This window comes from Meriones unguiculatus, chromosome 7 (assembly GCF_030254825.1).
Source record: "Meriones unguiculatus strain TT.TT164.6M chromosome 7, Bangor_MerUng_6.1, whole genome shotgun sequence".
Lineage (NCBI taxonomy): Eukaryota > Metazoa > Chordata > Mammalia > Rodentia > Muridae > Meriones > Meriones unguiculatus.
The window spans coordinates 65,848,787-65,864,976 of NC_083355.1; the positions used below are offsets into that span (position 1 = coordinate 65,848,787).

General features: G+C 38.1%; 1 pseudogene; it reads left to right on the forward strand.

The window, feature by feature from the left end:
• Positions 1 to 14,805: 14,805 nt before the first annotated feature.
• Positions 14,806 to 15,964, forward strand: LOC110553692 (heterogeneous nuclear ribonucleoprotein A3-like; annotated as a pseudogene).
• The last annotated feature ends 226 nt before the right edge of the window (positions 15,965 to 16,190 follow it).

Sequence of the window (16,190 nt, forward strand, 5' to 3'; positions counted from 1 at the left end):
TAATTTTCAGTTTCATAAAGTCACTGAAGCGTCTTTGAAGAGAACTGTAGACACAGATGTCAGTGTACCAGCGTGTATGTTCACTGCCGAAACAACATGCCCCTGTATACAAATATAACATGAATTAAGATAAATATTTTAATATTGTCTGATACTCCTGAAAACAAGTTGGAGAGGAGTACTTTTCTTTAGTTTGGTGCCCCCAAAGAAAGGAATTTTTAAAACAAAGCCCTTCAAATTCTCAGCATGCGAAGTAGCTCACTCTAGTTGTAAGAAGCAGCGAAATAGAAAAGGTTTAAGAGATTTTATGTAGTTTTGGACTGCTGAATGGAGTTTGCTGCTTCAAAGCATTGCAAGCCTCTTGCATGCAGTAAGACACTAGCTATTCTAGATGTTTTTAGCCCAATGAGAGCAGACCTTTCCGTTCACTTTTTTTTTTTCCCCTTTGGATACATTTTGTTATCATGAACCTAATAAGCTACCAATAATAGGATCCTTTTACTTCTGAATTTCTGTTTCCTCAGTTGGTACTTGAATAAAAACGTATTCCAGGTAGGTCACTTCTTTGAACACTTGTATAAAATTCTATGCAATTATTATGTTTTATATGCATTCAATGAACAGTAAATTAGGACATTAAGACTTGGGTTTGAATTTCAGTTTCAAAGTCATTGAAGTGTTTTGAAGTTGTCCATAGAATTCTGGCGCTTCACTTCGGTGACGGCTATTCTTCGTTGTCAACTTGATTATATCTGGAATGAACTACAGTCCAGAAATGGAGGGCACACCTGTGAGAGATATTCTGCTTGGTTTGAAGTGGGTGAATCCACTTCTAGGATCTTTGAGGAAGGAAAACAAACCGCTGGTCTCAGTCTTGAGGTGGGAAGATACACTTTTAATCTGGGCCACACCTTCTGCCAGAAACCTATATAATGACATGGAAGAAGGGAAGTTTTTGCTCTTTGTCTGAATGCCCTCCCTTCCTAGCACGTCCATTCCTTCATTGGCCTTTGAGCCTACTCAGGATTCCAGCATATACAGGAAACTGAATGAGACACCCTTAGCCTTGTGTGACTAAGCAACTACTAGATTCTTGGACTTTCCATTCACAGCTAGCCATTGTTGAATTAGTTGAACTGCAGCCTGTAAGTCATCAAGTCATACCCATTAAATTTCATATGTATGTATATTCATTCCATAAGTTCTGTGATTCTAGAGAACCCTGACTAATACAGCCTCTTTTATAAACACAGCAAAGATAACATCATAGGTAATGAAAATATTTGAGCGTTTGTTAATATTGCACATTCAAATTTACAATTATTTCCCCAAAGAGGTTTTATAGTTGCTTTGTACAAATCAGGATCCAATTAGGGGCCACACTTGCATTTAGTTATGTTATATTTTATTATTATTTTTTCTTTAACCTGGGAAGTGTTTTTGTTTGCTTCCTTAAATGTCCAGCTCTCCCACTAACCATACACTTAATTGGTCTGACAACAATTCATCATTCTTGCCTGAATCACTATTAAAATGATAGTAACTCCCTTTTCTCTCATTGCATTTATAGTTATTAGTTTGTATTATTCTGTAGACTTAAGTTTTATTTAAAAAACTAGTAACATAAAACCCTGCAAAATAAAATTAGTAACAGTTAATAATCTTGAATATAGCTCACCCCAAAAAGACAGAAAATTCTTAATTTATTTTATTGCCCATTTTGATAGTAAGACCTTGGAAGATCACAGCTGAACTTTTCGTGGATTTGGTTTTTCTGCATATTACTATTTATTTATGAATGTTTTATAGATTTGAATCAATCATTGCTTCTCAAATTCTGGTGCTTTCTGAATCCCCTTCGAAATAAATATTTCTATGTAATTATTATAGTTTCTTTAATAGTTCTCTCTCTATTGTACACTTGACAACTGATGATTCTGGGGGAGGAATAGTAATTGCTTTGAATTGTGTGCCAGACAGTGGGCCCACCAGACCCCAGTGAATAGTTCTAAACCTAGCCACACAGACTATCCTGCATTCAGTTAGTGGCTCACAAAACAAACAAAAAAGTATGAATTTTGGAAGGGCATATGTGAAGAAGAATGGGAGGGATTGTGAGTGACATAAATGAAAGAAGGTGGGAGAGAGTAAATAATGCACCAAAATATGTCTAAAAGAATAAATTTAATCCATAAAGGAGTAAATTAAAAAAAAAAAATCCTTGAGTAGTTTCAGTAAAATGAGTTCCGGGCAGGTGAGGCTGAGTTTCAGTCATTTTTTTTTTCTGAGTTTGCTGTGATCCAGCTGGGTGAACTTTAAACAAGTTGCTTAGCCTGTTTGGTCTTTGCTTTTTCATCAGGCAGGGATTTCTGCAGCCCTGTTCTCTGGCTCTTAAAAACACACACCTACAGTTTGGCTGAGATACAACTTGCCAAAAAACCTTCTGTTTCAAATATGTAACTGAATAATCTTTAGTAATTTTGTCAAATGAAGCAACAATCACTATAAATCAGATTCAGAACATTTTCATCCCACAAATAAGGTTCCACATATGCTTAATCCTCACTTTAACCATCTCTCAAACTGTTGTGTCGTTTTTGTCTACGTTGCCTTTATTGGATAGTTCAGATAGAATTATACAATATATGACCTCAGGGTTTTGTTGTTGTTTTTAAGCTAGCGTAATGTTTTGAGGTTAATTCATGATATACCCATACATTCCTCGAGGTTGCAAAGTACTATTCTCTACTTTTTGTTGTTGTTATGTCCATCTAGTAACTGTTAGATTTTTAGATTGTTTCCAGCTCAAGCTTTTATAAATATGCTGCTGTTATTTTAAACTAGCAATGGAGTCAAAGAAAATTCAGAAGTAGCTGTTGCTGTTAGTTTAAATGTAGGGTCTAAAAATGTTTATTATTAACCCTATAATTATCATGGCGGTATTATCTAACCTGCCCTCATAATAAGGACACAGACACCTGTTGTATTTTAGAATAGCCTTATATCACCTGGGACAGGGCAGATAGTAACCCTTTAAACTACCTTTACTTCCCAGCCCCATCCCAGGCACCTCCTATCCACAGTTCCATAAATACTTGCTTGTTCTTCATCTGGGCCACTCCTCAATTTATGCCAGCCAGCCTGCCTTGTGTTTCTTTACTCGAACTGTGGCTCTCTTCTTCCTTCCTCTTTTTTCCTGTTTCCCTCTCTCTCCCCCAGATCCTGCTCTCCTCCCAGCTTGAGAACTCTAGCCACACCTAACTCATTCTGCCCTGCCCAGGAATAGGCCTTTTAATCAACCAATAAGGGATAATTTCTTAGGCAAGGTTACAAACGTCCTTTTGAGGTATGTGAGTGTCTGCTCATCTGGGCAGCAAGAATATCTTGGGGGCCAATAATTTTCATCAGAATACATAGCACCAGGCCAACTCCCAGCAAGTAGTAGCATGATATTGATAGTCTATTATATGTGAGTCACCTAAATGAATCAAAAAACTGAATGTGGGTGGTGGTGACGCACACCTTTAATCCCGGCACTCAGGAGGCAGAGGCAGAGGCAGGTGGATCCCTTGCCAGCCTGGTCTACAGAGTAAGTTCCAGGACAGCCAAGGCTACACAGAGAAACCCTGTCTCAAAAACCCAAAAGAAACCAAACCAACCAAACAAAAACCCCATAAACAACAACAGCAGAAACCCAACAAACCATAAAAGAAAAGAAACCTGTGGACGCAAATGTACTCTACTTTGTAATTGATAGTTTTTCCTCAGCATTTTGTTAGCAATATGATGCTTTCTTCTTGGGTACTATAATGGTTAAGGCTTTAATAATTAATAATGTTATTTAAATGAAATAAAAGATACTTTGCTTAAAATAAAAGTGTTTCTAGGTGTTATGTTTTTATTATTTTCTTATTAAACAAAGATAGGAATACTGTTATCTATAACCATGAGCCAAGACATAAATTAATGAAATACAATCATGCCTAGTTATATTAAGAAAACATTAAATTCCAATAGCAGCACAGAATTTATTAAGGCAATATACTTAATATTGTCTACTGAGTATGTGTACATTGTTGGATGAGCTAGATTATTTCTTTTGACATTTATGCATGCATTATAATGCTAAAGGAACAACATTGATGACTTACACAGGTCAGGATGAAATCACATTTCATGAAGTTATAAAGCCTGAGTTATGATTCAGAGTGTGGGAGGAGGCACTGGTGTTATGAAGCTGATATGTACCTATACTACTGAATTCCAGGTTCCAAAAGAGGCATATTGTCACCATGGCAACCACCATGCTTCTTTGGATTGGAATCTCAGGCAACTAGTGGTTGTTAGGGCTACCTTATCCAGGTAGAGGGATTGGATTGAAGTAATGGCCTGTTGACATTTATTTTCTCTTTTAACTCTCTTATAAAGATGTATTAGTTACTTTGTGATTTTTCCAAAAGATGACTTAAGTATTCAATGTTTTCATATGCTTCTTTTTAAACCATGCTAAGTTTAGTGCTTTTTTTTTTCTAGTTAGGTAATTAGGATTTTCTCCTCATTATTGCTTAAATTTGGCAACTTGTTTTGAGCTAAATATAGTTTTTATAATACTGAATCATGGGTAATTTTATAACAGAGAAAAATGACTGTGACAGAATTCATTTTATGAATCTTAGGTATACTGATGAAACAATTCCCTAAATTCAAACATTTTTTTAAAAAGTAATTTTTTTTTCCCCTGAGCAAATTTGGAAGAGAGTTAGGTTGTCTTTACCTGCCAACATCATCTAAGATAATGGATGATGTTGTCTTTACCTGCTATTATCTTAGATGATGTTGGCAGGTAAAGACAACCTAACTCTGCCAAATTATCTCTTAGTGCACTGATAAATTTACCCAGAGGTAGCCAGGCATAGACTCATGCAATCCCTTAACTGTAATCCTCTAACATCAAAATGAAAAAGCAGATCATATATTTCCAACATATAATGACACGAGGTATACATTACCGTTCTAAAATGTGGGGAATGGAGTATAGTAAAGAAATGCTGGACCAATGCAAGACCAAAAACCAGCTGGGCAAACTCCAAACTCTGTATATCCATGTCTGATGTCAAAGCACTCTTCAGATCTCCAACTCTTTTCAGCTTTGTTGACTGCAACACACTTCTCTCTCTTGGGCTAGTTCTACTCCTTGTTAGCAGCTTTACTTGGCAGATATCCCATGACTCAGGCATCTTCAACAGCTTGAAGTCTCCAAGGCAATCTAGGCTTCAGCTTCACAGCTTCACACAATGGCTTCTCTAGGCCTCTATACAGGCCTCTATCCCTGACACATGCTTGGTCCCAGTAGTTTTTCTTAGCTGTGGAGGGAGATTCCATAATTCCTTTCATCTATTCTTTACTTACATCCAGAACCATATGGCCAAAGCTACCAAACTCTGCTGCTTGCTGGGGTTGAATCATGACATCCTTGTTCTAATACATCTTTAACAGCTTTCTGTTTTTGATGACTTCCTTCACTTCCTAAGCTTGGCTGTCCTGAACTCAAAATGTAGACCAGGATGGCCTCACATTCAGAGATCCAGCCTCTGTCTCCAGAGTGCTGGGATCAAAGGCAGGCATCATCACAACTGGCTGGCTCTAAGCTTTTCCTTTTCACAAGTTGAAAGCTTAGCTGGGTGGGATCTTGCCCTGAGGTCACTACTCTCTTTATCCTATTCAACTTGAGACTTTTCTTTAATCTGTTTATCTCATTGAATACAGGACTTAATTCCATCCACGTCCTGGTGCCCCCTTTCTTCTTAAGTTGCACCTTTTGTAACTTCTTGTTCAACTTGCTTCTTTTCATTGTAAATCTGCTTAAGCATGGCTAGTAGTATGTTGCAGGATATTTGATCTCATTGTGAACCTCAAGACTGTGAACTATAAAAACCTGTTTCTAATTGTGGTCTGGTTCAGTCTTTAATCCTAAAGCTTTGTTTACTGAAAACAAGTTGTAGTGATGTGGCTCAGCCCTAGCACATACCTTTAACCCAAGAGCTTTCTGTAAACAAGATTAAATGAGGTTAACAGTAGGTCAAGAGGCTCACCCAGAGTTAAACAGAAAGGAGGGAAAATGAGTTGATGATATTTTAAGACAGTGTGGAGAAGAAGAAAGTGCTTTTTTTTTTTTTTTTTTTTTTTTCTGGGACATTAGCTGAGTAGGAAGGTCAGCTGGCTGCTTTCTTTGCCTCTCTGATCTACCAGAATTTCACCTCTATATCTGGCTCCTGACCCTTTATTGGTGAAACCGAATGTTTGGGATCTTTTTTCTTTGTAACAACAGTAATAACCACAGGACACACTCCACACTAGGATGTTGTCCCCAGATCCCAGGAACCCCACATGACCACCAAGGAGTTGATTCTGATGCAAACACATGATTTATTCAAGTCTGAGCAGAGTCTCACAACCTTCACTGATACAGTGGATTGGGAGTGAGAGTGGTAAGTTCCAAATCAGCAGGGTTTTTATTGGGATTACAGCAAAGTTTGGGGAAATTCTAGCTTGTCAGTTCTAAGAGTCATTGACATTTAGCAAATACCTGGCAATAGAATCCAGTCGACTATGTCTGGTGGGCCAAATCATGAGTGTTTTACTCATCCTATTGTAAAGAACACCTGGATAGTCTCCAGGTGTTTATTATTTAGCCTTCACTAGGGGTGATGGTTAAATATTATCAGAGATGAGTGGTTGAAGCACATTTTTGAGGGTTTTTCTCCTTGTTTTTTGAAACGAGTTCATGAGTAGGTCATTTTTCCTTAAAATGGAGCTCCTTTTTCAGAAATGGGGTTACACAGGCTTTATAAGGATGTTTTGAAATGCAAACACAAGCCAAACCTCTTTAATTTAGACTCATGAAGTTTTTTGTTTTTGTTTTGTTTTGTTTTTTTGTTTTTTTGGATGAGAGCAGAAAGCAGCCATATTGTTTGCCAAAATATCACAAGTATGATCTCTAGGCCACATATAAATATTCTTCTCTGAAAGTTCTTGAGCCAGGCCCCCACAGTTCAAATTATCCTCAGCACCACTGTCTTCTATGTTCCTATTATTATGGTACATTAAACCCCACTTAAGCATTCAACAAACTGTTTTTCTAATCCAAAATCCCACAGTTCACATTTCTCCAAACAAAAGCATGATCAGGCCTATCATAGCAATACCCTATTCCATTGTACTAACTTCTGTTTTGGTTAGGGTTTCTATTGCTGTGGACAGGCACCATGACCATGGCAATGGCAACTCTTACAAATGAGAACATTTAATTGGGGCTGGTATACAGTTCAGAGGTTTAATCCATTATCATCATGGTGACAAAGTTGCAGGAGAGGTAACTGAGAGTTCTACATCTGGATTGGCAGGCAGCAAGAAGAGAGAATGAGGCACTAAGCCTGGCTTGAGCTTCTGATACCTCAAAGTCTGCCTCCAGTGGATGCACTTCCTCCAACAAGGCCACACCTACTCCTCAACGAAACAACTCCCAATAGTGCCACTCCCTGTGGGCTTATGCAGGCATTTTTATTCAAACCACCATATCAGGTTTCATAGTTTTTCAAGAGTAACTAAACTGAAATTTTAAAATGATGAAGTCTCTTGACTGATGCTTGGTTCAAATTAAAAATATTCTGCAGACATGTAAGACAAGAGTTGATCTTTAGGACATTGAATTACAAATTCCTAGAGTTGTGAAGCCTGAGGGTTGCACTTCTTTTTATTCTTCTGTCTGGGCCTGTTAGCTTATTCCTGACATTTAAGTTCACTCCAGAGATTCTTTTTCACCCTCCCTGCTCATTTTAAAGAAAAGAAAAACAAAGTTTATCTTGTATGACTATTTTAAAATATGTTGATTTTTGACCTTTTACTTAGAAGGATAGATGCTTTCAGAGGTACATTTTATTGCATATATATAATTAAAATCCAAATATTATTATTTTAAGACTTTTTATGCAACCACAAAGGTTTTTTTGATACATAATTAAAAATCAACAATTTGATATTTTAATGGTTTTGATTAACAAAGGACAGTCTCAAAGTAGTTACTTTAATTTGGTTTCTTTGGTTGTTAAACTAGAAGCATTGAAAACATTACCTCCCCTTCCCTATGCTCTCATCCCCTCCTCCTTCCTTTTCTTTTCTCCTGGATATAATAGGGAGTATCTGCTTGCTTGCGACTATATAATAGAGAACATCCACTTGCTTGTGACTAACTAAACTTCATAGCACATCTTTTTGTCTCTTAGTGTACCATAGTCTTTCAGTTTTCCCTTCAGACATTTTAGATAATTTATTTTACATAGGACTATAAATTGATTCAACTACAAGTCTATGATACCTAGCTATAGTTTCTAATTTCTTCTCCGTCTTCAGTTGAAATTGGTAAGGAAATCTGCTTCGGTTATCTTAGGGTATACGTAGGTCTCAGATCACTAACTGATTTGACTGGCTGCTTTAAATCCATAAATTTCTGTTCTCATCTAATGAGCTGAATTTAGCATGTTTGACCGCTTTGCAGTTTTTTTAGACAGATGGACATGGAAATAGAATTAAGAGAACAAGGAGCTTTTTTCTGAACTCATACTGTAGGCTTGCAACCACTCTGAAATTCATCTGTACAGTAGATACCATGGCTCAGTTATTTTTTATGCAAAGATGCCTATACTTCTACATTGAACAAAGTGGCCTAATCAGGATACCCTGGGACAGATCATTTTGTAGGAACTGGATTGGTGCCTGTGTTCTATTAATTTCAACTTCACATAATCTTGAATCCTCTGGGAATGGGTCTCTGGGCATGCCTCTGAGGGAGTTGGGATTATCTTAATTGCATTAACTGAAGTGGGAAGATCTGTCCTCTCTGGATGGCATCTTTTCCTGGCTAGAATCATGGATTATACAAAATGGATTATACAAAACTGAGCACTGGCAAGCATTCCATGCTTTGTTTCTTGACTGTGGTTACAACCTGATCAGCTACCTCAAGCTCTTGTTGTCTTGACTGCCTCACCATGATGGCATGAGCTGTACCTTAAGGCATTTCTGCCACAGCAACTGGAAAAGAAACTAAATAATTTCTTTTGGGCATAACAGTGATTAATAACTTCTTCTGGATCACCTTGCAGGACCTGAGCTAAGACAGTAATGGGGAGGACCTCACCATGATCAGGACTACTTAATTATGCAGTCTCCTTCCCACCCTAATTGTTTTTCTATATAAGCCCAAGTTTCTGTCAATACCTTGAAGACAACTTGGACTTACTAGACTCTTGCTTGTTCTTCTTCCCAACATACTCATTATTTGTTTTTAAAAATGGGGCCAGGTGTAGTGGTATACATCTTTAATCCTAGTGCTTGGGAGGTAGAGGCAGGTATATATTTCTGTGAATTCAAGGCCAGCCTGATCTATATGGTGAGTTCCAGGCCAGCGAGGGATATGTAATAGAGAAACATTGTCTCAAAAAAAAAAATTAAAAATTAAAAAAAAAAAAAAAAAAGGGAGAGAGGCCTAAGCTGATGACAATAGGTTGTTACTGAATAGGTGAATAGGCCTAGAGGTTGTTTGTGTCCTAGCCTCTTAGAATATCCGTCACACTTTTTGAGACCATACAGACTTTGTTATGAAGAGGTAAATTATTTGTGAATAATTACTACAATTATTATAGAATTTAACATATAGCTCTTTGAAAACAATCTTTTAAAAATTATTTGGTATAGAAAAAGCAGAATCAAAATATTTTCATACAATAAACACCACTTGAAGTATCAGGGCAAAGGGTTTATTTGATATGCAGATGTTGAGTCACTTTAGGGAGTACTGGTGAATGCAGGAGATAAAAACTGGTAGGCAGTTTAGGAGCAAAGGTCTCTGAGTGAATAATTTCATTGTCCTTTTTCAGAGCAGGAAATATCCTTGGGTCTCAGTTCAGGAATGCTGGAAGGGAGCTCTGATTTCTTACCTCCTTCAAAGAAATACTTCTGCCTAGAGAAGATATATGGGGGTGTGACCAAAACTCTAGGCAGATGCTAATTCCATTTGGTGACCAGATTTAGATATAGTTCTCTAGGATTTTCACATTGAACATGGGTTATATTTATTCCCCAATTTAGCCCATCTCCTAATGATGTTAGAATTACCTCTTCAGAAGGGAAAAATGTCATAGTAGTTTTGTAGAATATCTGGGTTTGGTTGAGGCCCATAAGACAAAGCTACTTCCTTCTGGTCAAAAGAATTGAATTTTAAGTTCTCTCTCTGGCTCTGGATGGAGATCTAACATTCCAAAATATAGGAGTTAATCCAGGTAGCTCCGTTAATCACCTGGATACATTATCTTAAAAAGTGAAAGAGATGGGAGGAATAATTATTCCTTTAATGAGATAATGTTCTTTTTTTTCTCTAGGATTTTTGCGTTTAATGCAGTTAGGTATGGAACAACTGACATGCAGCTAGGCTAAGCCTGTCTATTTTTTCTGAGTTACTGAAAAAAAAAAAAAGATAACTTTCACTTTTTCCTCTTTCTTTTTTAAATTTTATTTTAAATACTTGCTATATCTTGGGCATGTTTTATTGGACATCCTGGGATTTCTCACTTTCCTTTTAAACCCACTTCTCATCCTCTGTTTCTGCAATATGGCTATTGCTGTGCCCTCCATTCTAACCTCCATGTTAGCCATGTAACCTCCATGTAACCTCAAAAGGCAGCTACTGAGCTATCCAGCTTCCATGTCCTGTAGTTTTTATTTATAACTTTAATAAAACTATCCTTAAGCTTTCTTCTGAGTCTGTTTTTAAATTATTTTACTAAGGAGAGTAAAAATTTTAAGAAGGAACCCAAATTTTTCAAGTAACATGAGGCACCCCAGATGAAAGTCACTGGCAATTTCCAGCAATAGTACTATGTTGAAGAAGATTTTGAGCTGTTTTTTTTTCTATTTTGTTTATTTTACTATTGTGTTTGATGTATAATATCTGTGTTGGATGGGAAAAAAAAACTAGTAATATGAATAACATGTATTTTATCTCCCTAGCTTAGTTTATAAAATGAGCTTAGCTCATTTTATGTGACAATATATTAATGATTGCTCTCTCTTTTGTTGTACACACACACCTAGACCATCCTCATTCCTAAGTGTCAACTCCCAATACCCAGAAACATATTTTACCTGGAACCCACAATGGCCACATCTATCAGGATCCTAGAAGAATTCCCTATCAGGAAACACACAACCACCAGACTCTCCAAAGAACCAGAGAGGAAAAAGAAACCAGGAACAAGCACCCACCCAACAAAGATAAGACCAGATATCAGCACTTAGATTTATAATCTCAATGCCAGATGCCTAGAGAGTATCATAAAAAGGCAATCTATAACAGGCAGGAAGATGTGTGCACTAGAGCTCAGCAACCCTACCACAGCACTGATTATCAGGACTGATTATTACAATATAGGTGAAGCACAAGACAAAGACCTTAAAACAGTCTTTATGAATATGATAAAGGTCCTTAGTGGGGAGCAGCCTTACCAGGCCACAGAAGATGACAATGCAGCCACTCCTGATGTGATCTGATAGACTAAGATCAGAAGGAAGGAGAAGAGGACCCCCCTATCAGTAGACTTGGGGAGGGGCATGCATGAGGAAGGGGGAGGGAGAGTGGGAATGGGAGGGGAGGAGAGAGGGGCTTAAGGGGGAATACAAAATGAATAAAGTGTAATTAATAGTAAAAAAATAAAAAAAGAAATATTTGAAAACACAAACAGTGGAAAGAAATGAATAAAACAGCTCAAGACCAGGTGAATTGGAAAGAAAACAAATCATATGAAAGACTTTCTATCAGGTAGGTCTAGTCATCTCCATTCTACAAAACACCAGGAGATAAACTCTTAGATTTACATTTCTTAAACTTGTGCCAGTTTCTGAGAACATACCAGCATCGATTTCACAAAAGCTCATTTTCAACTACATAGACAATTTGCTTGGAGGCCTTTTCCCCCACATATTTGATGTATTCTTCATTCACATTTTCATGTAAATGCCACCTGTGCTTAAGAGCCTTTCTGTACTACCTTATGCAGAACTTCTATCCCATTACACAGCCTTAGCTTTGAGTTTGTGAGGTCCTGGAGACCAAATCCAGGAGCTTGCATGTACTGGGCAAGCAGTCTAGCTACACCCTCTGAACTTTGTCTTCTTTCTTCATTTATTTATTTATTTGTTTTTGTAGTTGACATCACCTAGCACACTGTGTATTTTGCTAACTTATCAGTCCCCTGTTTTACTAGAATTCAGGCACACAGAGGTTATAACTTTATTTGTTGATTACTATATCCTTAATGTCAAGAGTTCTTGACAAGTAATAAGTATTCAAATATTTGCTTAATGATGAAAGAAAATGGCAATGTTGTACAAAGTACACAGAAATAAAGAGATTATGGTTAGAGTACTTTTATTTATACACACACAAAAATTGAGTACCAACTACTTGATATAAGGCTTTGGGGGTGTGTGTGGAGGGAAGGTAACAAACATGAAAAAGACAGTGATGAGATACGAATCATCTATAATTAAAATAAAATTTCACATGAGAATGGGAAGAAAGTGCTGTAAGTGCTAGAATGGAATTTATGTTTGGGCTGAAGAAGTGGCTCAGCAGTTAAGAACATTATTGATGATTATTAATATTTAATATTTATTTATCTTTTAGTTAAACAGTGGTTATTCCTAAACCAGCTGTATACCCAAATCACCACACAGAGACTAAGATTTATTTAATTAACCTAGAGCACAATGCTGGGCAGTAATTACTCCATCCTAAACTTCGAGGCCTGCATAGCTTCCTTCCATTCAGATTTCCCACATTATACTTGCTTTTTAGTCATATCTTTGGCCTGGTTCATTTCTCTTGATGTTTCCACCCCTTCTTTCTCTTCTCCTCTGGACCAGGATGTCCCACCCTAGTCTCTTCATTCTCAGTCAGGCTCAGTGTTGCCTGGTTGTTTTTTTGTTTTTTTTTTTTGCAATACAGAGACCAAATGGTAGCATGTTTATACAAACTTGAAACAGGTGATGCTTAGAATAACAAGAGCATTATATCAACAGAGCATTCTTGTGTTTGGTTTCCAGCACCCACATGGTGGCTCACAACTGTCTGAAATTCTAGTTCTGGGGGATCTGATGCCTCTTCTGACTTCCAAAGTCTCTTGCACATATATGGTGCACATATGTATACTCAAACACACATATACATATGTATAAATTAAGTATATATAAACTATTTTGAAGAAGAAAGCATTATGTTGGCAGATGACTGTTGCAGTGGACTAGACATCAGCTCCCAGGCCCTACACTATACAGTTTGCAGAGGACATGTGGAGGAAGGTGTTAGCCACCATCCACTTTTATGGGCAATTACGTATGTTGCGTTGTGAGGGAAGAGAACAGCTGTACCTTTAGTATCACTGTTAATCTATTAACAGTCCTTAATTATTGTTTTTCTGGTTTAGGTAAGGACTTCCTGAGAAAAACTTAAGAAGCTTTTTTAAACAATTCCCCCACCCTCAACTCAGTCCTTCTAGGTGATGTACAGTAAGCTTGACTCATTATATTATCATTGCAATGCTCAATTCTATAGCCATGGAACAGTTCCGACTACTATTTTTGAAAAAAATCTATGTAGAGGTTAGCATGATTTCCAGCTGTGTGTCCTGACGAATATACCTCTATTTCATGTGATGCCTTTCCCTTGTGACTATACATGCTATCTCTAATAAAAGTTTTTTGCTCTCCTTGTTGGAGGGGAGGCTCTGCTTTGATAATACTCCCAAGTGCTGTTTTTACCATTTTCTTCTGATTGTAAAGATTAGCTTTTTAGTTACCATTGCAAATGACAGATGTTTTGAAAATGGACAAAACCAGAACTTGGTGGCACTTTGAATAGAAAGAGAAATGCCATGAAATGTTAAACTTGGATAGTAGATGTGTGTGTGTGTCTGCATAAGGTGGAGGATAGTCTAACCTCAGCATTCAGATAGGTTCCAGCAGAGGAGATAAGGAACAGGTGGAGAGGAGTAAATGGATGAATGAGTCAGAGACCATGACTGGGAGAATCTTTCATCTCTGACTAACAACCAAGATATTTATTTATTTAAACAGATTCTAGAAAAGAGGCAAACAGGATTTTTAAAAGAAAAGATGCTGAGACTTATGGCCAACCTCTGGGCAGAGTGCAGGGAATCTTATGAAAAAAGTGGGAAATAGTAAGACCTGGAGAGGACAGGAGCTCCAAAAGGAGAGGAACAGAACAAAAATATCTGGGCACAGGGGTCTTTTCTGAGACTGCTACTCCAACCAAGGACATTCATGGAGATAACCTAGAACCCCTGCACAGATGTAGCCCATGGCAGTTCAGTCTCCAAGTGGGTTCCGTAGTAATGGGAACAGGGACTGCCTCTGACATGAACTGATTGGCTGGCTCTTTGATCACCTCCCTCTGAGGGGGGAGCAGCCTTACCAGGCCACAGAGGAAGATAGTGCAGCCACTCCTGATGAGACCTAATAGACTAGGATCAGAAGAAAGGAAAGGAAGACTTCCCCTATCAGTGGACTTGGGGAGGGGCATGCGTGGAGAAGGGGGAGGGAGGGGAGGAGGAAGGGAGCTACAGGGGTGATACAAAGTGAATAAAGTGTAATTAATAAAAATTAAAAAATAGAAACAAACAAAAAGCTAAAGACTTAACTGAAAAAAAACCAAAGAAATACAAGGGTCTCAAAATGGAGGTAAAACCGCTGCCTGGTCCCCCCAAGTCTGACTCACCACTGCTGACACGGGGGGTGGGGACATGATCCAAAGGAACAAGAACAGCTGAGGAAGCTGTTTATTGGTGGTCTGAGCTTTGAAACCACAGATGATAGCTTAAGAGAACACTTTGAGAAATGGGGCACACTAACAAGACTGTGTGGTGATGTGAGATCACCAAACAAAACGTTCCAGGGGCTTTGGTTCTACTCTTGTGTGGAAGAGGTGGATGCTGCAATGTGTGTCCAGCCACACAAGGTGGATGGGCATGTGGTGGAACCAAAGAGAGTCATTTTTAGAGAGGATTCTGTGAAGCCTGGTGCCCATTTAACGGTGAAGAAAATTTTTGTTGATGGTATTAAAGAAGATACAGAAGAATATAATCTGAGAGACTACTTTGAAAAGTATGGCAAGATTTAAACCATAGAAGTTATGGAAGACAGGCAGAGTGAAAAAAAGGGAGGATTTCCTTTTGTAACTTTTGACGATCATGACACAGTTGATAAAATTGTTGTTCAGAAACACCACACTATTAATGGGCATAATTGAAGTGTAAAAGGCCATTTCTAAACGAGAGATGCAGTCTGCTGGATCACAGAGAGGTCATGGAGGTGGATCTGGCAACTTTTATGGGTTGTGGTGGAAACTTTGGAGGTGGTGGCTGTAACTTGGTAGGGGTGGAAACTTTGGTGGAAGAGGAGGCTATGGTGGTGGAGGTGGTGGCAGCAGAGGTAGCTATGGAGGTGGCAACTATGGTGGTGGCCCTGGTTACAGAAGTAGAGGAGGCCACGGTGGTGCTGGGCCAGGATATGGAAACCAAGGTGGTGGATATGGTGGAGAAAGAGGATATAATGGTTACAATGAAGGAGGACATTTTGGTGGAGGTAAATATGGTGATGGTAGGAACTATAATGACTGGAAATTATAGTGGACAACAGTAACCAAATTATGGACCCTGAAGGGGGCAGTTTTGGTAGAAGAAGCTCAGGTAGTCCCTATGGTGGTGGCTATGAATCTTGTGGTAGAAATGGTGGATATGGTAGCAGAAGGTTTAAAAAAAAAAAAGCAGAAAAGGCTACGTTCTTAGCAGGAGAGAGCGTGAGGAGTTGTCAGGAAAGCTGCAGGTTTCTCTGAGACATTCCCAACTGCATTAGAGGAACTGTAAAAATCTGCCACAGGAGGAATGATGATCCATAGTTTGAAAAGTTACTGCAGCTTAAACAGGAAACCCTTCTTGTTCAGGACTGTCATAGCCACAGGTTGCAAAAAGTGCAGCTATTGATTAGTGCAATACAGTGTCAGTTAGATGTACATTCCTGAGGTCTTTTATCTGTTGTAGCTTTGTCTTTTTCTTTTCATT